A 25,994-nucleotide genomic window follows, 5' to 3' on the forward strand; every position below is an offset into this window, starting at 1 on the left:
GAAGAACTGTGAGAAACCACAGTGATGACCAAATCGAAGCTTTTATATAATCTCAGAGGAAAATAGTTTAGTCACTAAAGACAGGAACAAGTAAAGCTAGTGCCATGTGGGGAGTAAGACAAATCTAGCCAGCTTACTTCGTGTTACACTATGCTTCCTGGCAATCGAATGAGTACTATAGTAATGCTACGAAAATGTTCTATAGTAATGTTCTGATATAGTATGGAGAAAATGCTCCAAAGGGCGGGAATTTGTGGGAAAAAGGGTTGCATGTTAAGTACAGCCTCAAGTCACCTTGTGCTGGGTAAAAAGTGACAGCAAACTATCCAGTGGGGCTGGGAAGATGGGTCAGTGGGTAGAGTTCTTGCTCTGCAAGCATGAGAGCCTGAGTTCAATCCCCAGTACCACACAATAGTTGGTATGGGTGTTACATGCCTATAATTCTGGCAATTCAAGAGATGGAAGGAGCTCAATCGCCAATGAGCACAGTCAATCAATAAACTCCAGTTTCAGCTGGAGATCCTTTTTAATTAAAATAAAATAAAATGAAAAGTGATAGCAGAAGTCACCTGACATTCACCTTTATCCTTTACACATGTATATGCAAACATGTATATATACCTAGCATATCAGTGTGCATACACACAATGACTAACAATATAGGCACTGAAATGAGGACAGTAGCCTTTCAAATATATTGGTTTATTCTCATCTCAATATTTATTTCTAATTTAGAATTATATCTCTGGAATGCAAGGCTAAGTAAACACAAAAAAATGCTGGGTACATGAACTGCCATCAAATAAGAGGCTATAAAATAGATGGCTATAGTGACAAGGATATAAGTTCAGTGTTAGAGCAGTTATCTAGCATTCACAAGGCTCCAAAGATGGTACAAGAATGCATACAAAGGCAAACTGATCATAGTACAATTAGGGAGTGATGAGGGCATTTTACTTCTTGAACTTTTGATGGGAAGTACCATTCTTGCCAATCTAGCAAAGGCAATAGAACACTTGTCAGAATATTTTTAAGAGCATAAAATAAAGTAAATGCAAGTTGAAATAGATGTCAGATTTAACAATGTGTTCTTATATACTATATTAAGTTAATTACCTAGCATTGGGTCTTAATATTCGCTACTTTGATTTCTTTTTAAAATCTTTATTTTTTGACAGATTCATACATGTATTTAAACAATGAATTTTAGTCCTTTTACACACCCCTCATTCCCCCTCGCATTGGCACTCCTCTCCTTATTTCTATGTCTTCTTTTTCTGTTTGGTCCACTCAGTTTAATGGATTTCCTTGCCCAAGCATGGATGGAAAGTTTGTCAATAAAGTAAGGACAGTTTATCTACGGCAATGTGACTTTAAAAAGAGATACTATTCTTCCAATAAACATTAACTGTCAATAGCCCCTGGGGGAGGGGGTGATATGTCTTTTGGATACAATACAGCCATTGCAGGACTGTAATTTTAATTTAGTATAAATGATATTTTAAGAGATTTAGAATAACTAAGTATCTCAGACTTCCACTGATGACAATATCATAGGTATTGTGGCTACTACTTTTTTTTTTTTTTTTTTTTGGTTTTGTCAAGGCAGGGTTTCTCTATGTAGCCTTGGCTTCCTGGACTCATTTTGTAGACCAGGCTGCCCTCAAACTCACAGAAATCCACCTGCTTCTGCCTTCCTGAGTGCTGGGATCACAGGTCTATGCCACTGAACCCAGAAGCTACTACAACTTTTTGCTTATATTTATAAGTAAAAGGCTAAATCTTAAGTTAGAACTTTCGTGAAGACAAATGCTCTCATCCCTTTGTATCTATAAAGGACTGTTTCCAGGACCCCCATGGACACTAAACTCCATAAGTGTTTAAATCCCTTAAAAATATCATAACATATAGCCTACATGCATATAGCCTACATACATCCTCTTGTGTTCTCTAATTTATCCATAAATAATGTGTAACACCAAATCTAAGAGTTGGGAATGTAGCCCAGTGGTACAGCCATGGTTTATCATATACATAAGAGTTCAATTTCTAACAACAAAAACAAATGTTTTAATTCAGTGCAATGCTATGTAAATAAGGCACTATTCTTTTTTGTTTCACGAATAATAAGACAAAGTCTTCACCTATTCAGTACAGATGCATTTTTTTTCCCCAAATATTTAACCCACTGTTGGTTGAAAGCCAACTGTGTCCACATTCATAGGTCTTTCCTGTTTCAAAAGCTATTCATGGATAGGATTTCTGATTAAGGAAATTCCTAGAAATTTATTTCAATTTACCTAATACAGATGGAGCACAGCGTTTAAAGAATCATGGGTGTAGGAGAACTGTAGAATGATTCTCTGACCTTGAGGCAATTACTGAATTACCAAGGAACTTTAATGGTAAGACACAGGGAAGTCCCTGAAAATCAGAACAGAAAAACCTTTTGTGCAAATTAAGAATCATATTGAGGTGGTTTTTCCATAGCTCTCCAAGGACATGATTGATTTTGAAAAAGGGACTCAAAATAGAAAAAAAAAAAAATCAAGGAGATGTGAGTAAAATAAATGGAGCCTAAAAGTTGATGGGGATAGTAAGAGTTAATACTGATTAAATTTTGGTCCGTTCTTTGATAATTTGAAATGCAAATTACACAAAACAAGCTTTAGCTCAGACCCATGCCACATAAGGCCCTCTGGACACTACTTCCCTCCTTTTGTAATTTACCTCTTTTTCATTGCAGAGAGATAGGGAGAAGGGGAGGGGAGAGAGAAATCTTGTTTGGGAAGGTTAAAAAAAAAAAAAGGTGACCCCTTACCAATCATACCAGCTCATCAAGTCCCCTGAGGACTGAGTCCTCTTCCCCTGTGACCTGGTAAGGCAGTCCTGTCAGGCTCCCCTTTTCTGACAAATAGGGGAGGGGGATGAGGGATGGAAGGTGGTATTGGGAGGGGAGGAGGGAGGAGGCTACAACAAGGATGTAAACTGAATAAATAAATTAATTAAAATATAAAAAGAAATAAGGTGGCCAGTGGGTAAAGGTGTCACCACTAAGCCTGACAACCTAAGCTCAACCCCTAAATCTTTATTTTGAGAGGAAAGAAATGACTATCATAAGATGCCCTCTGATTTCTGTGTACTATGGTTCATGTACGCGTAACTACACACAAGTTATTTAAAAAAAAAAAAAAAACCTAAAATTGAAGCTTCCAAATTCAGCAAAAATTTCCCTGGCAGAGAATAAAGGAGCTGATCTGGGTAAACCAGCAATTTAAAGCATAATTCGCAGCAGAGAGAACTGTTTACACAGCTAAATCCTTGCCTAAACTGGGCCTGAGGTCAAAGACTGTATCTATCAAGGGGTTTAAGGAACATGACAAGAAAAAAGTCATGGGTATGCATTTCAAGAGTGTGTCATGCCCTCACAAATCCTGGCCCTCCCACCTCTAGCCCAAAAACAATAAATCCACTAAGGTTTACTGAATAAACGAAAATAGACCCTTCCCACAGGAAGCTACTCTGAGAATTAATTCATCTTGGTGGTCCACCATCCAAAGGATTCAACTAGGATCACTCCTACACCTTGAGTTGAATATCCTGAAACATAATCAAGCCAGACGCTGACTTTGTTTTGGCAGCAGTAGCTGAAGAGCTTTTAGTCTATATGCAAAGTATCTTCAAATAAAAGACCCTCCCTTTCCCTAGAGTCAGGATCACCCAGGTAAGTACTAGTCCTCCATAGCAAAGTAGTCTAGCCATAATTCATTTCCACCTATAAAATACCCTATTTTCTATCGGGGAAAGGGGGAGAAGAAATACAAGTTAACTCTCTGGAAAAAATGAACATAACTTTAGTCAATTCATAAGTGAGAAAACTGAAGTACATAAGGGCAGGTAACAGAACATTTATTGTATGCCAACTCTGTGCCAGCCTCATCACCCACAGTCTCAGTTTACTTCACTTAAAGCCAAATTTCCTCTGCTAGCAGTTGGTGGGGGCGGGTCTTCTGGACATTCTTGGAGCTCCTTCCATAACTCCACCCACCTCTCTAGTCATGGTAATTTCACTGCTCTCTTCAGACACTGCCTTGGTAACTATTTTGCCAAAGCCCACACACTGCAGCATAGGCAGGCGGGGTACATCTGGGAAACACTGCTTGGATAGGGTCCCCTTGCCTCCCTGGGGCAGAACCTGTGTAAGCACAGCTGGGTCTGAGTTTAACCTCATCCACTACCTGCCCTCTACAAATTCTAAGGGAGTGGCCTTTTTTTCTGTGCTTTCAAGGGGGCTGATAATGGTAGGGAGTCTACTATAATTGGAAGGGAGGAGCAAGAGAAAGTACAAGCCTGAAAGCTAGTGCAACCCCAGAACTCCAATCTCTTCCTCAGGCAGACAGTAATAATCACAAATGTCACCTTCACCTAGCATTTCCTCTGACAGGGCCTGGTCTATCTCGATTTTCAGAATAACAAACCAGTCTTAAGCACCTCTTTTCTCTAAAAAGAAAAGAAAAGAGGTGCTTTTGACTTTCTAAGCCAGGAGCTGGAGAGCCCCTTCACCTAGCTCCTGCCTCAAAACATACACACACACACACACACACACACACACACACACTCCATCCCCTCTCCAACAACTCATTTTTCTTTCCTCTTAGTGTTTGAAAATGACAGCTAGTATGATTATCCCCTTACTTCTCTTTTGACCTAGCTTCAGACCTTTCCAGACCTGCCTGGGCTTAACCTTTCCTATGGCTGTGTCTGCTCCCTGTCTTTCTTTCTACAAAAGAAAACCACACCAATCCAGACCCACACCCATACCTTCATGACTCAACATTAGTTCTCCAACCACTCCAGCTGCTACAAAAGTCATAGGAGACAAGAGTCTCTTTCATTTGTTTTGGCTCAGCCTTACCCTCCAAAAATTCCAAGAAGCATTTCCACTAGCAGACAAGAGTATACTAGAGATGAGTGCTACTCTTCAGTTACCATGTTTGGGACACTAAACCTTCTCAGAAATGAGAATACAACCACCTTATCAGTGTGGGAGAAGAGCTCAGCACAAAGGCCAAAGATGACAAAAAATCAGAAACAATGATGTCATCTAGCAAAATCTTCATCAATGCAGCCTTAATTTCATGACCTTTTACTCAGCTCCAAGTCAAATCATGTACCCCTTTATTCCTCACATGGGAAAGTCAGGAAAGAAACTACTCGTGTGTGTGTGTGTGTGTGTGTGTGTGTGTGTGTGTGTGTGTGTGTGTGAGAGAGAGAGAGAGAGAGAGAGAGAGAGAGAGAGAGAGAGGGAAAAAAATTATGGTCTCACTATCAAAAGCAGCTTATCAGTCAAGACAGACATTCCCTAGAAACAAACAATGCCCAACTACAGCTCAGATCTTCCTCCAGGCATATAGGTTGGCCCACAGTGTCTTTAACATGGTCATTCCCCAGAAATTCATCTGACTTCTCCCTTCAGAAATTTTTACCTCTATTCTTCAAAATAGGTAACAGTGTGGAATCCCAAACCCTTATACCTGAAAGGGCCCTCAGTGATCATTTGACTCAAATCCAACAGTCCACAGATAGGAAAACTGAGGAACAGGAAAGAGGCAGTGGCCCAGTGTCATACAGCTACTATGTAGTATGAGAACAGAGATTGAAATCTGGGCTAGAAGAGTGGCTCAGTGATGGAGGCTTGCTAAGGCTTCATGAAGACCAGTGTTCCACCTCCAGCACCATAAGTGATAACATTAAAAAAAACTAATCAAATAGCTCTTGATCCGTAGCACATTTACTAAGCCCTCATGCCATCCTGCATCTTAGAAGTAGGAGACCCTTCATGCATGCTCCTTTGGAATTAGATACTATGTGGAGGGGGCTGTACCAGTATGTTTCTATTAAGAACTTGAAACTGGCACTATTTAGAAGTCTAGTCTGCAATAGGGTACAGATTTACCTTTCATACTGAGATAATCCACTACCATCCATCCTAGAGAGATACAATTGTGCATAACAACAAGGAAGCAAAGACATAAAGAACAAAAAGAATGGGTTCATACCTAGGTAGCTAAGTAAAAATAACAGAGTCCTTCAATTCCCATAAAACTTTGAATGTGCTGAAATGAAAAGGAAGCAAGCCCATCATTAATAAAATAAGTATCCAAATATGAGAAACTGTTATTTGGTGCCACACCCAGCTGGGCTTCACTCTCTCCAGTCTGCTTCCTGCTTGACCCAGGCTCCTGCCAGCAAGTTTCACAGGAAGTTATTTGTAGACTGCATACAGACCATTTTTGGCAACCCGAAAATGCTGGCTCTGCCCTGGGCACCAGAAGAGGGCTCTATTCCCTCTACTTAGGAGCACAACATGTCAACCTTCAACAACACTTCTCTGAAGAACAATGCAGTTGATCCAATCATCAGCTTAGGTTCTTTCAACTGCTATTTGGAATCCTGCCAAGTCCTGTGTCTTTGGGTATTACAACTGTTAAAGGCAGGATCAGTAAACTATTCAGGGGCCAGGCCAGGAGGTGTCTTAAGGCCTAATCACAAAGAATTGCCTTCAACCCCAGGGCTAAGATAAGGTTGTCTTCTATCTACTTTGGTGAAATGTAGACATCCAAACCCCGTGAAAGGGAACCCACAAAACTAAAGTGTTGGCTCCAAGGAATAATGGTCTCAGGTCTATCATGGGCCGAGTATGAGATAGTGGGAAAGGGCTCTGGAGATTCATTTACCTTCTTTTCTGACACTCACTTCTAGAGTTGAGGTGTAGCTCAGTAGGATGAGTATAGTAGCCTAGTGGGTTCAAGGCCCAGAGCTCTATCTCCAACTTTGCCAAAACAACAAAAATATATATTCTAGAAAGTGGTTTTAATAATTTTAACCTCACACCAGGAGGTGATGGTACACACTTTTAATCCCAGCACTCAGGAGGCAGAGGCAGGTGGATCTCTCTGAGTTAAAGGCCAGCCTGATCTACAGAGTAAGTTCCAGGACAGCCAAAGCTACACAGAGAAACCCTGTCTTGACAATCAATAACAATAATAACAATAATATTCACTACAGGGTATTGAGAGATTAAACTTAATACTAGATAAGAAAGTAATTTGTCTACCATAAGTAGAACATGATGATTATTAACCCCTTCCCTTAGTGACATTATCATTATAAATATCCTCTCTGTTGTGATGAGTCTAAACAAAAGTCTCTTCAACTACAGAAGGCCCGGGTCTTCTTAAGACCTCCAAAGAACCCTTCTTGGATTCTTTCCTTTGAGTGCAAACTCTACAGTGTAATACTTAGAAAATGTGAAACCATATACTATAGTGAGACATACCTATCTCTGCATGTATTCATTTGCTCATTTATTCATCTATTTTGCTTTCTTTCAGAAAGGATCTCCTGTGATTTAGGCAACTTAGTATGTAGCAGAAGATGACCTTTAACTCCTAATTTCCCTGACCTTCACAACCCTAGTGCTGGGATTACATGCATGAACCACAAACACTGACCCAGGATGGTTTTAATGTTCCTTCTCTTAGGAAAGATGGGAAATTCCCAAAAAAACAGAGTCATAAAGGATGAGTGAACACAGCAGAGCATTTATGCAACTTCATCCTCTTCAAAGGCTGCCTTGTCTTCTTTCCTTGTTCTGAAATGTATCTATTTTTTTCCTGTAGTATCTTTCATTACTAATTCTTACCACTCAATAAAACTTGTGAAGACTACCAAAATCTCTCAGCTGGTATCACAAAGATCATAAACTATGCTTCAAAATGTCTCAATACAATCACCTGTGGTAAATTTTTAGAAGTTTCTTGCTCATCCACAAAGATTCTGGCTTCTTGGGTCAGAAGTGGGCTGACCATCAGAAAAATCGAGCCACAAAGATAATTCCAAGGCCCTTCCCAATTTGTAAACCTCATGATGATAAAATGGCTTGGAAACTATCTGATTGAAAGGAAACACAGAAAGTAAAGATTAACCAAAAGACACCTGAGCTGGTAGTTTAGTAAAAGGTTCTCCCAGGCTGAACATAACCCACACCCAAAAAGATCAAGGATGCCACTGTCTTTCTAAAGCCACTATATCCCTCTACATTCTAGTCAACCTGTTTGGAACGTATGACGATAATCATGCCTATTTCTCCCTACCAAGAACCACCACATACACCCACAAACTGAAGTTGTATCTCAATAGCAGGGAGAACATGAGTGTATATTCTAAAATCATCAATACAAGATCTATCTCCATTAACATTGAGCCAAGAGCTCTTAAATCTCCCTACTTGTAAAATGAGCATAATGATGCCAATGTAGCAAACATGTTTGGTGTCAATGAGATGATGTCTTTCACTGATTGTAAACACCATTTCTGCCATTAGTCAAAAACCCAGGTTCCTAGACCCCAACCTGAGATTATTATAACATATTCTCTGGAGAAGTGGCTTGGGAACCTATAGTTCAACAAGTGCCCTGAGATACTACCTGGAGTTTAAAGAAACAAACTCTGGAACAGATGCTGGTGAGATCAGAGCACAGGACCAGCAATCTATATGTCCAAGATGATTTCTGGCTCAGAAAACCTTTCAGGGACCTCGAGGAAGTGCTACAGGCAGAAGAAGGAGGAGATGTTAAAATTCTAATCAGAAAATTGTGTCAATCCTTTAAGCTATTGTCCAGAGTTTTCAACCATCCTTCCATCTAGTTAAGAACCAGACAGCGGGAGGTGCAGATACCTCAGCAGCCAAAACATATTGATCAAAATGTTCTAATTAAAGCCCCTGTCAGAGTCTTCCCGAGTTCTCTGCCTCATAAACATTCAACACTTATTCATTCCCAGAGGGATTTTCCATCAATGAGCAGACCTTAAACACCAACCTCCCTTTTTTGGATTCTCTGAAAACTAAAGGAGAAAAAAACAAACCTTAAAGCCAAGGTAGAAATGCAACTTCTTATGGGAGGAAAAAAAATGAAGGTTTCAGTGAGGTAAAAGCAATTTCTTTCGTTAGGCATTATGGAGGCAACTGTAATCCCAGCACCACCATGCTCTAGCAGACTGCCATGAATTCAAGACCGGTTTGAACTTCATAATGACAGCATTTCTCAGGGGGAAAAGTATCTAGTGCAATTTCAAAGATAAAACTAGAGTCTGTGTTCCCAAAGCTACCAGTACACTAACTATTGTTTGCCCTTCCCAATCTCTGTTAGTTAAGGTTACAAATATCCTTCCAAAAGCTTGCTATCATTAACTTTATCCAAGTAATCTAGTGACTTCTAATGATAACTCTCACATAGGGTGCTATAGCTCACCAGGCAACTTGTGAAGTTTGAAGCCCTCTTAACTACCATCTTGGGGAAATGGAGTTTCAGTCTGGTCTCCTAGAATTTTAATTACCCTAGCTCTGCCACAAATTCCTTATAGTACTCTTTGGACCATCTGTTTCCTTGCCTGAAATATGGGGGTCAAACTAGTTGTCTTCCAAAGGTGCTCTCAGAGGGTCCCCTATCCTCATTAAAAAGAGTGCTAGAGTGAGCAAATCCCTATTGCAATATGCCAGTAGATTCCCTCAGCCTCTGGTCATTCCCTGCTAAACTTGTCAGGCAGTTAAGCCTGGGTGAATGTCAGCTGGGTGGGCAGACAAGCAGGAAGGCGGCGGCCCCACCCTCCTTAGCACAGGAAGCTAGCTACATCCTCTTTTCCCCACCCTCAGCAGCCATACCCAGCCATACCCAGCCGAAGCAGTGGGGGGAGGGGAAAGAAGATGAGGCCTAAAAAGAAACCAAACATGCAAATTAAGTCAGTGTGCTTGGGAGTCAGTGTACTGAAGGGAGGAAATGAACTAGGGCCTTGAGAAAGGCAGCAAGGCATCCCCAAAGTCTACTAGGACCAAGCTAGTCAAAAACACCTTGCTAACATGGCAGGAACAATTAGGAGTAGGCTGGTACTTAGTAAATAGACCTGGCCAAAGCACTGAACTGCAGGCGAAACATCAGGACCTCACATACACTGGTGTTTCACCTGTATGTCTTTCTTTCGGTAAGAAAATCGCCATGTCATAGGTAGGAGTGGGGTATACACAAGACTGATGTGAATTAATGAATCTCAAAGCCAAGGAGACTGCACCAACCTTCATGACTATATGCCAGCCCACTTTCCAGGGCCATTCCCCACACCTCATGACTGGGCCCCAGCCCTCCCCACATCCAGTTCTCAGAGAACATGTGGCTGCCTGGGGAAAGATAATGTCATTACCACACTTCCCTATGCTGAGCCAGAGTTCTCTGCCTGACCAGACTAAATAATCTGAAGAAAATCTCCTATTTTCACATAAAGAGTGACAAGATAATCTTGAGAGCACCTGATACATTGAATGATACATACCTAAACATAATGGGTGATAGATCAAATAGTTTCCCTAAAAAAATAAATGAACATTCTGGGGAGAAAAACTAACTGTCAATTTACATTTCAAGATTGGGAGACAACATGCCAGTGCCCTTCTTTGAACAGTGAACCAGAAGCAAGAAAAACACAGTAAAATTATAATTTCCAAACGCTCCTGAGTGTCACACAACTCTCACACGGTAATCTTAAATACCAGCAGTGTCATTTGTGCTAAGGCATAGAGATTTAATAGGCCTAGAGTGGCATTAACCAACTTAGCAAAAGAAAATGACTTCAAATCTGTAAGAACAGCTTCCAAACAAAGTTGTAAAGGAGTACCACAGTCCCACTCATTGCTAGTGTCTTCACATCTCTCTAATCACCACATTCCATGTCTCCCCTCTGTCTTCCCTTCCTAGCATATAAATATAGTAAAGAATGTGGCTGAATATTCCATGTTCAGGGAAGTCTTCCACACTCATTCAAGGTCAAAAGTCAGAAGTCAGGTGTCATTCTTGGTACTGCCTCACTGAGCACACCAACCTTCATCGCAACAGGAGCCTCAGCAGGGTTTCTAAGAGGGAACTTCAGTTTACCATGCCTGAGCAAGTTGTTCACAAACCTCCTGGTCCCCACACCTAATCTTGTAACTCAGTTCAACTCTTGGCTTCATCAAGAAAGTTAGGCCTTAAGAAAAGGAAATTTCTCAAAAGTACCTGTCTACAGCAGGATGTGGGACCCTGTGTAGCTATGATTACTTTTGGAAAAGGCCCTAGTGAGGTCAAACAGAAAGGGAGGAAGTACAGGACATCCAACTTATTAGTTTTGGTCAATCCATAGCTTGAGAAAACCTTTCTAAAAGCTGGTTGTTGTTTTTCTTTTTCTTTTTTTTCTTTTGAATTGATAAAGCCATGCCCGCTAAACTTACAAGCTCATCTACCAATTTACTTAAACCAGTAAAAACTGTTTAGCCTATCCAACAATATCAACATTTTTAGCACCCCAGTCACCACATACTCATATCTTCACATGCCAGACAGAACTGAAGTAAATGCACACGAACACCCTCAGCTAAATGTATATATTTAGTTCTCCGTGCAGAACACGAATATTCTTCTCCGTTATCTTAACTTTCACCTATTGTCTTCAGGAAGGAACAGAAAAGAGGTCCTCCAGAATCTCTCTAGAAATTACCAACAGTTTCTCAAATGGCCTAAGCAACATACATCATTGTGCAATTTTAGAGAGCAGAGGAAACCCTAACTGTGTGAAACCCTGAGTGCGTTGTTGACATGGGCACCAAATCAGAATGATAAAGCCTTCCCTACAGGGTGAGGCTCAGAGGAAAATGACAAAGCCTTCCCCGTGTGGACCATGTAAGAAAGTTGACAGTGTGATGATGGGGGAATCCACCACAGCATCCCCAACCCTGAAGATCGCTCTCCTACAGAGGCTGCTCCTCTTGAGATTAGCTAAACCAGAATCCTTGATCCAGCTCTACGGCATAAACCCTGCCTCCTTGTTCATGTGTAACAACCCTGCCTAAGCCTTCTTCAGTTGTATGCAGTAACTCTACCTACCTCTCTGTTCAAATCTGTATAATAAATACACTGAGCTTCCAGAGTGCAGTGGTTTCCCTAACAGTTTCTAGATATGTCTGTGTCTCTGTGTATTTGTCTTTTCTTCATTTCCTTGCTGCTCTAGTCAGGTCTGTCCCTGGAGGCCATGAATAGATATGGCATGCAATCAAATAAAACTCTATAAATCTATCTATAATTCTAAAAGAACTTGGAAAACAACTAAAACTACCTCTTAACCTACTACAAACATTTCAAAAAGGACCCATACCCCTACAATAGTGTGTCTGTGTTTCTGTGTGTGTGTGGATATATGTATACATGTACATGCACTTGCATGACAGGGGGTGCTACATTCAGACTCGGCATCCTCCACCCTGACACCCAAGTTCCGAAAAGACAGGTACTTGCCATCATAACTTGCTGACGATATTTTTGTTAGATGGAGATAATATGTAGATAATTGAATGGGTAACTATTCTATATAGCAAGGACAGAGGTAAAAATAATCAAAAGCAACTGAAAAAAACACAAAGAAGGGGCATCTAGGCAATCAAGAGGAAAGTGGAGATACAAGGGAGATTTCGAGACAAGAGAAAATATCTAAACAGATAGGAACTTTTTAGTGTGTGTGTGTGTGTGTGTGTGTGTGTGTGTGTGCGCGCGCGCACATGCGCCACACCATGCATGTGAGGTTCAAGGACAGTCTTAGAGAGTTCTGTTCTCTCCTTCCACCATGTGGATTCTGGAGATCAAACTCAAGTCATGAGGCTTAGCAGCAAGTACCTTTATCTCAATGACCTACCTAAGTAAATTTCTAAAGAGTTAATATGCTCTGAAGAATAAAACTATCACAAGAAATAAATGGAAAGGGGAAGGGTGGCTTATAATGTTATGCAGAGACCAAATGGATTATCCAGGACAAAGAAAAACAATTCATGTCTTCCAAATACCACAGAGATACATATGATAAATGAAAACCTTCCAAAGGGCATCAAGTTAAATGTTAAGGCCTCCTTTCTCATCTCCCAGGCCTTCCCAGAACCTATCAGAAGAAAATAAATTAGAGACCTTCTCAGTGAGGTGCTTTTATATGCCAATTCATCAGATGTGGGAGAAAGTTGTGTCACAGGTAGAGAAAAAAAACGTTAAAGAAAAAAAGCCTGACAAATTGAACTAATGTACAAGACAGAGAGATAGCTGCTTCTTCTATATCACTAAGACATGAGAAGCCTAACACTTACAGATCTTACTGGAACTATTTTATGGAATTTAAGGAGGCTACTACAGTACATATCCAGTTCATGCAGAGAACCTATCTTCCTACAAACAGATCCAGACAGGGAATCATGACAAAATGTTCAACCCTCACCCATTCACCCCCAACGCACACATTAAAAAAAAAAAAAAAGAAAAGAAAAAAAAGGAAATGAAATCTACCAACACAGAAATGGCCTGGGTGTGGCCCTCAGCCAAGGCTGCCTGACCTATTCAGAGAAGCAAGGATTCACTGATTTCCCACACTATTTTTGGCCTCTTGAGTAAGGGTTCCTCTAATCATTGTCTCTTCTGTACATTCTCTATCTCATGCATACCATAACCATCCTCTGTATCTTGGATCTTATATCTTTTCCCCAACTCCCTTATCCTGGGACTTTTAAGCTTGCACATCTGGGGTTCCTCTTCACAAAGTGACAAACACTCACAGATTTTCAATCTGTTCAACTTTCCACCCGAAAAGCAGCAGCAGAGGACCTAGAGAGAGGCGTGTCCACTGCAAAACACATCAGTCATGGTTGTCACTGGTCAAATATCAGTTTCCTCATCTATTAAGATCTCTTTCCCATAATTGGGTTCCCTTCTCTGGCCTCAGTTGGAGAGTACTGCTGTGACTTAATGTGCTAGGGTGGGTTGGTACCCATGGGAGGGGGGCTCCCCTTCTCTGAGAAGAAGGGGAACAAGGAATGGGGAGGGGTGTGAGGGTATGGGAAGGGAGAAAGGAGGGGGTCTTTGATCAGGCTGTAAATTGATTAAATAAATATAAAAGATTTAAAAAAAGAAAAGAAAATCAAACAGAGCTACTGCAGTCCAGGTGGACACAATTACAAAATAAAGGCAGCGGGCCTGCAGAGATGGCTCAGCGGTTCATAGTACTTACTAGCAGAGGACCTGAATTCAGTTTCCAGTACTCACATCAGATGGCTCAAAACCATCTGTAACTCCTGCTGCAGAGGATCCAAAACCCGTTTTTGGCACAAGCATGTATCTCTCTCTCCTTCTCTCTCTAGCTCTCTTTCTCTCTCTCTGTTTCTCTGTCTCTCTCCCTCTCACATACACACACACACACAAATAAAATAGTAAAATAAAAATAATGAATTAAAGGCAGAGTCTAACTGGATCCCTAAAATCTTGCATCTTAAATATTTAAATGGTAAAATATGATAATATTTAGAGAAATAGAATATTCTTAAGCATGTAGGGTATATTCTCATACTCATGCACTTTTCCCATAAATCCCAATGAAGTAAATATCCCTACTAACCTGAACTTTAACAGTTGGAAAACTGAATGTCAAAAGTTAAGATGTTACACCAAGAACTTTTAGCTATAACTAATGGTTGAGAATTAGTCTACAAATAGGCCTATTTCATTTATCTATGGCTATCACTTTCCTTTCTTTCAAATCACCTTAATGCTGACAACACACCATACCCTGATCTTGAAGAGTGACAGTATGATATCCACTGTCACCATAAAATCGTTTATGCCAATTTTACCCACTCACTTACTCCCAACAAATATCTGTCAGCCCTGACAAGAAGTGTCTTTACATGTTCCTTGCAACTACTTCATCCCTGGGATAGAGGTACAAGACTTGGAAAAAGACTAAGAAACCTTGATAAAAATTGCTCATTCCTTTGTGCCCTGGAGGTAAACATTGGTCAGGAATTCCTGTAGTTTTGTCTCCCAGAATTAATAGAATATAACTAGGCAAACAAAATAATTCTGGGTATGTCTAGAAGAGGTAGATATAGAGCAAGGAGAAGAAAAAGCGTTCTTATTAGGTCAAGTCCTGTACAATTCTGACTATTCTAGGGAGTGAATGATAATGGCCTTGGACCCAGACACCCTCCACAACAAAATTCCCAAAGATATAGTATGCTGTAACTGCTCAAACAGGCATGTATCTAAGGAACCATACAACTGTTAACACAGTGCAATGAGTAAAAGGACTATAAAGGAAGTAAGAATGTCTCCCTTGTTATGCAGGCCTACTACTAAACATACACCATGTTATAACCCCCACAACTCCAAAATTTGTCTTCTTCCAAAAGGATTCAGTATTCTTCCTGTTTGAAGTGGTCCCACAGCAACACAAAGGAGGTACCATCTCAAAAATACAAGTTAGATTTTAGGTGACTCAACAACAGCCAAGGATGGAGTATGGGCAGACAAGCTGGCTGCAGTCCTAGAAGCCCACATTAAATGCAGCTCTGCACTTTCATGTTTGTTTTCAAATTCGAACTCTCTAATTACTATCAACAGCAGGTGCTTACTTACCAGATTTGGGGCTACCTGTAATGAAAAGCAAACCTGTACAAAGGAACAGTGAGATGAAGGAACACACCATCTCCAGAGTTTTTTTTTTTTTCCCTACTCCAAGGATCTAATTTTAATTCTAACCTTAGGTAATTATGACCTTCATTTACTCCCCAGAAGGAGACAGAGTAGTTTAGTTAGTTGGCAACCAACATGATTTATTATCTGCAACACACAGCCAAATCATAATTCAGAATTAAAAGACCTAAAATGTATTTAGTTCAAGAAAGAAGTGGCTATAAAGGACTTCTGAATATCTAAAAAATAGATACAAGTTGAGCATGGTGTAGAAGCTGCTGCAGTAGAAGGACCCTTTGAGACCAGACTGAGCAACACAAGGAGTACCTTTCTCAGGGAGGAAAAAAAGATAGTAGATTGGTAATCCAGTACTCACAGAGAAAGCAACTCTTTCTCTGGGCCACACCACATGCAGGTTCTGTTACATATTCTTCTTTTTCTGTTTTTTTGTTTGTTTGCTTGCTTAACAATACTTTTTTAAATAGTTTTTTTAATTACTTGTAAGTGTCTTTATGTGGGAACGGGTATATGAAAGCAGATGCCTATGACTACAGCCTCAGATCCCCTAAAACTGGGATTACAGACAATTGTAAGCTGCCTAATGTAGGTGCTGAGAATCAAACTTGAGTATTCTGAAAGAGCAACAAGTACTCTAACTGCTGAGTCATCTATGGCCAACAACACTTTTTATTAGTTATATTTTTTATAATTACTATATAAAGTGATGAGTTTCATTATGGCATTTTCATTCACACTGTTTTTGCCCTTCAATGAATTCTCCCTACCCCCTTAACCTCTGTCCTCTTCCTGCTGAACCCCTTCCACTAATTCCTCTTCCACTTTCATGTTACATATATTCTATTATCCTGATTTTGCTTTTTCCCCTTCTGCTTATCTCCTAAGATATCTTTTTCCTCTCTCTAGTTTTGTCACCCATATCCGTACTCACTCATATACACATACGTATAACTTAAAACCCAGCATCCATTCATGAGTGACTCCAAAAATTTCAACTGGCAGACTCTTTCAACTGATAAACACCTTCAGCAAAGTGGCTGGATACAAAATTAAGTCAAAAAATCAGTAGCCCTCCTGTATATGAAAGACAAAAGGACTGAGAAAGAAATTAGGAAAACAATACCCTTCACAATAGCCACTAATGACAAAATACCTTGGTGTGACTAGAACCAAACAAGTGAAAGACCTGTTTGAAAAAAAACTTCAAGTCTCTGAAGAAAGAAATTGAAGAAGGTATCAGAAGATGGAAAGATCTCCCATGCTCATGGATCAGTAGGATTAACATAGTGAAAATGGCCATCCTGCCAAAAGCAACCTACAGATTCAACGCAATTCCCATCAAAAAACCAACACAATTCTTTACAGACCTTGAAAGAATAATTCTCACTTTCATATGGAAAAATAATAAAAAAAAAACCTAGAATTGCAAAAACAATCCTGTACAACAACAGATCTTCTGGTGGTATCTCCATCCCTGATCTCAAACTGTACTATAGAGCAACAGTAATAAAAACTGTGTGGTACTGGCATAGAAACAGAATGGTGGATCAATGGACTACAGTAGAAGACCCAGAAATAAACCCACACACCTTACAGATAACTGATCTTTGACAAAGATGCCAAAACCATACAATGGAAAAAAGATAGCATTTTCAACAAATGATGCTGGTCTAACTGGATGTTTACATATAGAAAAATGCAAATAGATCCATATTCATCACCCTGCACAAAACTAAAGTCCAAGTGGATCAAAGGCCTCAACATAAAACCAGATGTACTAATCCTCTTAGAAGAAAAAGTGAGGAAGAGCCTTGAACTCATTGGCACAGGAGACAACTTTCTGAACAGAACACCAACAGCACAGGCTCTAAGATCAACAAACAATAAATAGGACGTCATGAAACTGAAAACCTTCTGTAAAGCAAAGGCCATTGTCATCAGAACAAAATGACAGCCTACAGGTTGGAAAAAGATCTTCAGCAACCCTTTGTTTTTTGTTTTTTATATTAATTACAGTTTATTCACTTTGTATCCCAGCTGCAGTCCCCTCCCTCAATCCTTCCTAATTCCACCTTCCCTCCCTCATCTCCTCCCATGCCCCTCTACAAGTCTACTGATAGGGGAAGTCTTCCTCCCTTTCCATCTGACCCTAGCCTATCAGGTCTCATCAGGAGTGGCTGCATTGTCCTCCTCTGTGGCCTGGCAAGGCTGCTTCTCCCTCAGCGGTATGTGGTCAAAGAGCCAGCCACTGAGTTCATGTCAGAGACAGTCCCTGTTCCCCTTACTAGGGAACCCTCCCCACCAAAATAATGGTCATGCCCAGTGCTAGACTCCCATATAATATTGACATGGTGGCAATTTTTACCAGTTGTACCCACTGATAAAAAGAGTGGTCTGATACTTATACGGGTAACCAACTGCTTCCTGATTGGTTTAGGCCTCCTATACTAGAAGGTTTCCATGCCTGGTACTGTAACCTTGTCAAAAGTACATGCCTGAGAAGAACATAGGTCCTAGAGACAAACACAGTGCTTTGCTAAATGGTCATGCTGTCAAACTGAATTCTAAATATTTATGTTTATACCCATAGATTTGAATTACTCTCAACTCTATACATAAGAAGCTTTTTTATGTATAGACTTGTCAAAGTGCCAAGTATAAGTATCACTGAGTCCTCAGCTGTGGATGAGTTATCATTATCAATCTCCTCCAATTCAAGTCTCAGGGAACATTGCTGAAAGGGGGGAACATCTGCTGAATGTAAAAACCTATGGTTAGAAAGGAAAGCTGTAAAATGACGACATCTACACATGGTATGGCCATTGCACCCACAAACACAGATATAAGGCAGGGAAAGTAGTGGATAAATATAAATATACATTGTACAAACATACTAAAAACTCAAAGAATAAAAAAAAATCCTTAAATGGTTATAAAAATATCTCTCTGGTAGGACTTAGAGGAATAATATTGCTTAGTCATATGGTAGTTCTATTTTTAGTTTTATGAGAAACCTCCACACTGATTTCCATAGTTACTGTACCAGTTTACACTCCCAACAATGAATGAATAAGTGTTCCTCTTTCCCCACATCTTCAACACCATTGGTCATTTGGCATTTTTTTAATATAAAATAACCATTTTGACTGGGGCAAAGTACAATCTCTAAATGACTTAAATTTGGATTTCTTTGATGGCAACAGATAGTGGACTTTTTAAAAAATTTATTCATGGGCTAGAGAGATGGTTCAGCATGGAAGAGGTACTTTCATCCAAACTTGACAACCTTAGTTCAATCTTCAGGACCCACATAATAGAAGAAAGCCAATTCCCCCAAGCTGTCCTCTGACTTCCACATATATAAATTGTAGGCTAGAGAGAAGGCTCATCAATTAAGAGCACCAACTGTTATTCCAAAGACCTGGATTCAATTCCCAGTCCCTACATGACAGCTCAAAACAAAACTCCAGTTCCAAGGATCCAATGCCACTTTTCTGAGCACCAGGCAAGCACATGATTCACAGCTATCCATGCAGGCAAAGCACACATGTGCAGAAGTATTTTTAAATTAAAATTGTATTTATTGGCCATTTACTTCTTCTTTTCAGAACTGCCTGTTCAGTTCATTGACTCACTGACTAGGTTTTGTGTGTTTAACTTTTACAGTTCTTTGTACACCAAGTTGCCAATACTGCACACAAGCTTCCCTTCTGAGATTAGGCCTAGAATACTCATGATCTGGTTGGGAATTTCCCTCACAGGGCTAGAGAGAAGAAACCAATCATTCAGACATTCCTACATTCTGACTCTCACTGTGGCTCTTCACAACTCTCCTTCCTATGGGAGAAACAGAGAGAAAGAAGCAGGCATGGTATCACAGGCCTGTAATCCTAGCATTCAAAAGACAGAGAAAGAGCAATGATTTCAAGAATAGATTTACTTACATAATGCTATTTGTGTCACAAAAGTGAGAGAAGAATGAGGTGCATGGAAGAGAAGGGTAGCTCTCTTGGAAGCTGTGAGAGAAAAGGAAAACCTAAGGTATTCTCATATTTTTTTCCACAATAACCATCTTCTCATGACACTGAGAAGACAAGCTTATTCTCTAATCAGGGTAGCTCACATGAAGCAGTGGGAAAACAATCACAGATAACACTGTGAAATAGTGCCAGGATATGTGCAAGGGCTGGTGCCCTTTGAATGTATGGTGGCAGCAGGGGCTAGGACCCAGCAGAGGCTGATCTTTGGGTAGCTCTACTCCACAGTCAGGTATAAAGGCTAGCCAGTTAAAACGGAAAGTAAGAAACAAACAGTATTCAACTCCCAAGGGCCCTGTCTTAGACATAAGACAGAGCACCATCCCAGCACTTCCTTATAAAGCTCAGGAGTGAAGTCACCAAGTCCTTGGGCTCTTATTCACCAACTGCCTGTAATGTTCTCACTTACTGAATGCCTTGGTACCCACAGCATTACTCACCTCCCATTCTATGCTATTCCCACACCTACCCCAGCCCAATTCTGCAACATGCCCAGACAATAAACTCACTCTCCAAAGAGAGCTATTCATCTCCCTTGGGACTACTTAGTTACTCTGAACCTTACACCTTCCTTCAGCATTTTGGGGCTGAGGGTTGTAACTCCCATCTCCTCCAACCCTGACCAAGTTTAGAGAATTCCCAATTGAGCTATCAGGACCACTTCGACCTACGGGTACCAGAGCATGAAGAGCCCAGAGTAAAATTTTAGTTTATCTCAACTCTATTCTTACAGTATGTCCACTGGCATAGGACTCTCCTTTCTCAGGTTGTTTTCTTGCAAGTAACAAAGAAAAGTTCCCATTAAAGATACAGTTATCTTAACTTTTTCTTTCTTCTTTTTTTTCCTCAGAGACAGGGTTTCTCTGTGCAGCCCTGGCTGTCCTAGACTCACTCTGTAAACTAGGTGGGCCTCAAACTCACAGAGATCTGCCTGCCTCTGCCTCCCCGAGTGTTAGGATTACAGGTGTGTGCCACCTAGTCTACATAGTTATCTTAACATTTACCCAACATTGGGTTCCCTTAGGGAATTAGTTAATATACGTTCAGTCTTAACCCATATCAACTAGAGCCTACATGAATCCTATAAATAATGCCAATATGGACTATAGAGGAAAACTTGAGTTTCTCAAGCACAAGGTCAGAATAAGGCAAGCCAAGTTTCCTTCATGCAAAGCTCAGCTCCTAGTACAAGAATGGTTGCTCTAACAAGTAATTTGCAGTTTCCTTCTTAGGCCACTAAGGTTACAAGTTCAGATCCCCACCACCATTGGGGAGGGGGAGTTGTTTGTTGAATTATTTTTCTTTTGTTTTGCTTTGCTTTGTTTGTATGTAGTCTTGGACGGCCTGCTCCTCACTATGTAGCCCAGGGCAGCTACATGAACGCAAATCAATCCTCTTGTATCTGCTTTCTTAAGGTTGAGATCACTGGCATGTGCCACCAAACCCAGAACTCCCACTCCTTTCCATTTCTTCTGCAGTTCAGTTCCAACCAAAGGCCATGCAGATGTTAGGCAAGAATTCTATAATTAAGCCACTTTGCTGACAGTAAGTTCCCCCTTTTTAAATCTTTCATTGAGTCCACAGGAAAAACATTGAATTGCATTTCCACTAACATATACATCCGTCTCTATCATCTATCCTTTTACAAACGATTCAGAGAACTAACTAGTGAATCAAAAGAAGTGAAAAGAAACTGGTCATGTTAGCACATGACAGCAGTTGAAAAACTAAGGTAGAGTCAAGAGGACCAAGTTCAGGGGCACCCTTAGCAATATAGAGTTTATGGCCAGTTTGAGCTACATTAAATTCTGTCTCAAAATAAAATAAATAAATAAACTAAATCAATGTTCATATTCTTATTACAGTATAAGACCCTACACTGGTTAGGTCCAAGCAAATGCCAAGCAGTTCTTACTTGCTTGTAAGCAACTCTGTGAATGACAAAGCCAAGTAAGTTACTGTTTCAGCCAGACGGAAAGGACAATTAGCCCTGAAAGCAGTGGTCTGACAAGAGCAAGAAGATGGATGACATGGGAAGACAACTGCAAAGCCAACCAGTCCAGGCCTCAAGTAGAGAGAAAACAATGTAACAGGTGGCCAACCCCATAAAGCCCTTAACTGCAAAACTTATCTCTAAACTTCATTTTTTGACTCAAAATTTTAAGAATGACTGGGGGAGATTTGCAGCTACTGGAATGCCAAAAGGACAAAGTATTCAAAAGTGATTCTTCCTTGGAAATCTCAGAACTCTGGCCTAACCATTTCTAGAAAGAAGGTCCAGGTTTTTACGAAGCATTGTTTGTCTCCCTTTCCCACCTCCAATCCTGCAGAGTACAAAACTCATCTTCTTCCTCACCTTTGAAACCTGCCCTATGATGGAGTAGATAATCTTTACAGTTCTTTACCCGCTTTGAACCTTGATTTTCCTATATTAAGAGATAACTCCTAACTTCCTAATCAGAGAAAGTTATTAAGTATATATTAAGAACAGTATGTGGTGGGGGCGCTTTACAACTACAACACATGCAGCAAATGCAGAGAATTACCACCATCTGTGCTGGTGCTATTTGTCTTGTCTATACCACCAGTACAACGGCTAGGGGTGGATGTTATCTCACTTGATGGAATCCTTGGATACCAGCCATGAAGTCCAGGTAGCCTTCAATCCCCAACGCCACATAGCTAGTAATCAAGGCTATGTGTGACCCTATTTATCTCAAAAACAAACAACCAAACACACAGTAACAACAAAAACAGACACAGGGTAAGAAAATACGGGGGCGTTTGAAAATATTTATAGAATAATACCAAAAAACCTGAAAAGCAGTGTCTAATTCTTATCAGAGTTGGCTATTTTAAATAGAAATCCGACTATAAAGCAGACAGTTGATTCCAAAAAGTAGAACTCCACCTCAGCTTCCAAACATTAGGATTCCCTTTCTGAGATGCTTAACAGCTAAAGGACCATGCCTAAAAGGAGTCTTAATGGTTTTCAAGATTTTGTGAGCTTGGTTCTTCATACCAAAGGCTGAATTGAATCACAGTAGAGTATAGGAAAGAAATACTCAAACCTTCTCTGGAACACACAATCTATACAGGGAGCATTCATAAAAGGTCTAGGTTTCCTCCCTTCTAGTTTCTACCTCATAATTTTGCCAATAAGACCTGAGTTCCCAGCCTAGAGGGATAGGTCAGTGAGATTACAAATGACCCACAAAGGAAAAGCCTACCATAGCCCTTGTTCTAGATGGTAAAGTTTACCATTTTCTTTGTGATTAAGATCAGTTATCCACATTAATTTAAGATGGGTTAATAATCCCAGTACTTGGAGAATACAAGTAAGAGGATCACCAGAAGTCTGAAGACAGCTTGGTCTAAACAATGAATTCCAAGATAGGTAGGATTATACAAGATCCATTTTAAAGATAAAGACGCACAACAAGGGGTTATGGTAGCAATAGCAATATAACCACTTTACACTGGAAATCTGACAGAGCCTATTCACATTATTATTAGAGCATTGTTACATAATTTTCTGGACTATCCCTTAAATGAGCCAACAGGGTTTACATGCCATATGATCACAGACTTAGGACAGGGGGTAGAGAGATCAAAGCTGATTATGCAGTAATGCCTCATGATCCCAAATGGTCTATGAATAAGCTGATCCAAAGTGAACTTTCTTTGATAACTGAACCTTACCTGTTTGAATATCATAACCATTCCTAAAAATGAACTGAATGTTTTCATCTGACACCCTCTACTGCTTTTGTCAACAGAGACCATTAAAATATAACTGAAACTTTTCTGAGTACTTGAATCCTGTATGCTTGATTTTCTACAGAGCTAACAGTTCAGAGCTTCCCAATTTGACTTTATACAACTTGCCCATTAACTCTAAGGCTAGCATGATCATCCTCACATTACCAAAAGGAGAATATAAAGTTAAATGAACATAAAGAACTATCCTAAGCTCACAAAGACAGCATGGAAGCACTGCCTTTCCCACAAGGCTGACCTGCAATAAATGCCAGGTGCTACCTTGGATGCAAATCTTATACAGCTAAACAATAAACCACACAGCTCCCACCTAGGGTTTAACGAGAGAAAAGAGAGAGAGAGAGAGAGAGAGAGAGAGAGAGAGAGAGAGAGAGAGTTCTCACCTGTTATCCAGAGCCATAGGTTTAATCCCTAGCACAACATATTCTCTCTCTCTCTCTCTCTCTCTCTCTCACACACACACACACACACACACACACACACACACACAAACACACAGTAAAAAAATCCTAACCCATGGTTCTTGCTGGGCATGGTGGCCCACCACATGTAATCCTACCACTTCAAAGTTGGAAGTAGAAGAAACAGAAATTCAAGGCCAGCCTTGGCTACATGTTGAGTTCTAGGCAAGCCACAGCTACTTACTAAAGTTGTCTTAGAAAAGGAGGAGGGGAGAGAAGGAGGGAGGAGGGAGGAAGAGAGAGAGAGAGAAAAAGGAAGAAAAAAAGAGATAAAAAGAAAAATACCCTTCCCTTTCTCTTTCTGGGAAGTGATCTCAGACCTTTGCTTTGTGTGGTTCACAGTAAGTCAGAAAGTTCCAATACTCAGTGTATAGGCCACTTCCTGTTTGTCTAAAGAGGAAAGGGAAATGCCTACAGTGGCCTAGAAGCCCAGCATAGCCAGCGTCAGCCTCTGTTGGCAGAGGCTGCTTGATTAAAAGAAGGGCAAACAGAGACTCTACTCTACACACTGTGGAAGTTTGGCAGGTTAAAACACAAGAGTGAGGTGGGGCTTGCCACAAGTGGGAAGAAGGAAGCAGGCATTTCTGGTAATTTTGCTTTTCTTCTCTTAGCTTGGCATCTTCAAATGATCAATATTCTCAAATTAGCAAATTTCTAAGACTAGGACCAACAGACAAATAAGATAAATTTGTTATTTGTTTGTTTTTCTGTGTTTATTTATACATCTGTATTTCACAAGTCATCATGCCCCTCAACTGTTCAACTCAGGCATATGTGAGCATTCTGCAAAACTGCTTTTCTGTCAGAGACAAGATACCTAGTATACACCTTAAAATAAGAAAAGAGAAGAGATTTAATTCTGTTTCACTGTTAATTCACAGGCCTTTACACTGGCCTTTTGGGGGGAAACTGCAAAGGCAAGTTCCCACCAACACACATGGATTCACTCACAGTTTTGTTTTTCATCTCACATAGATAGCTTCATCTCCCAGCAGTCTTCTGAGAATCAGGCTTCTCATTTAGGTGCTTCCTAGAAAGAAACTACTCCAAACTAGAAAACCAGCAAAACAGAGATGAAAGCATTTTATGCATAAGAATGCAAGTTGCCTTTACCAAGATGTACTCTACAAAGATCATTTAGACACACATGGTATCACAGCAATCTCTCTCAAGGATGATCATAGAAAAGGAAGCAACTTTCAATATCCTTTGATGTAGTAGAAAGGTCCACAATTCCCACCATCAGCACTCCTTTTCTCCTAGGAAAGCAAGCGCTCATAATGTGCTTTTTATTTCCCATGATGTATTTTTATTTTTTATTTATAAATTGTAGGAGCTGCATAGAGCATAGTAGTCCAACCCTGTAAACACAGCACTGAAAATGGAGATAAAAGTATGATACTAATTTAAGGTCATCTCATCTACAAAGCACATAGGAGGCCAAGCTAGGAGTACATGAGACCTTGCCTCAGAAAAAATAAAAAGAAGAAGAAGGCAGGGAGCTAGAGAAATAGGAAAGCAGTTAAAAGCACAAGCTACTATTCCAAAAGACCTGAATTTAATTCTCAACAGAAGTGTTGGCTAACTCAGGACCACCACCTGTGACTCCAGCTCTAGGGTAGCCAATACCCTCTTCCCGACTGCAAGGTCATTTGCACTCTCATGCACATACCCACAAAGAGACATATATTTTTTAAGTAAACATTTTTAAAACAAAGAAAAAAATGTATCAACTTTTTATTCGTACAGAGTTCTGCTCACTTTTTAATTTGCTTATTAATATGCTCATTCCTAATTTAAAACTTGATTTGACAAGATAACTACCCTATACCTAAGGAAATAAAGCAAGTTGCAGAACAATACAGATTAGTGCAACATGCATGCTTAAAGGTTCATGTGTGTAACTGTATTTAAAATAGTCTATATTAGCAGGATGTGGTAGCACACACCTATAATCCCATAAGTGGAAGCTAAGGCAGAAGGGTGAAAAGGTCAAGACAAGTCTGGGTTTCATGTAGAAAGGTTGTCTCAAAACATTAAAGAAGGAAGGAAGGAAGGAAGAAAGGAAGGGAGGGAGGGAGGGAGGGAGGGAGGGAGGGAGGGAGGGAGGGAGG

At 40.2% G+C, this 25,994-nt stretch overlaps 1 protein-coding gene across 1 annotated transcript in view; it reads right to left on the bottom strand.

The window, feature by feature from the left end:
• The window catches only part of Msn (moesin), a 76,333-nt gene that overhangs the window by 31,050 nt on the left and 19,289 nt on the right, over nucleotides 1–25,994 (bottom strand). The window lies entirely within an intron of this gene.

This window comes from Psammomys obesus, unplaced genomic scaffold (genome assembly GCF_907164565.1).
Source record: "Psammomys obesus unplaced genomic scaffold, mPsaObe1.curated_primary_1811, whole genome shotgun sequence".
Taxonomy (NCBI): Eukaryota; Metazoa; Chordata; class Mammalia; order Rodentia; family Muridae; genus Psammomys; species Psammomys obesus.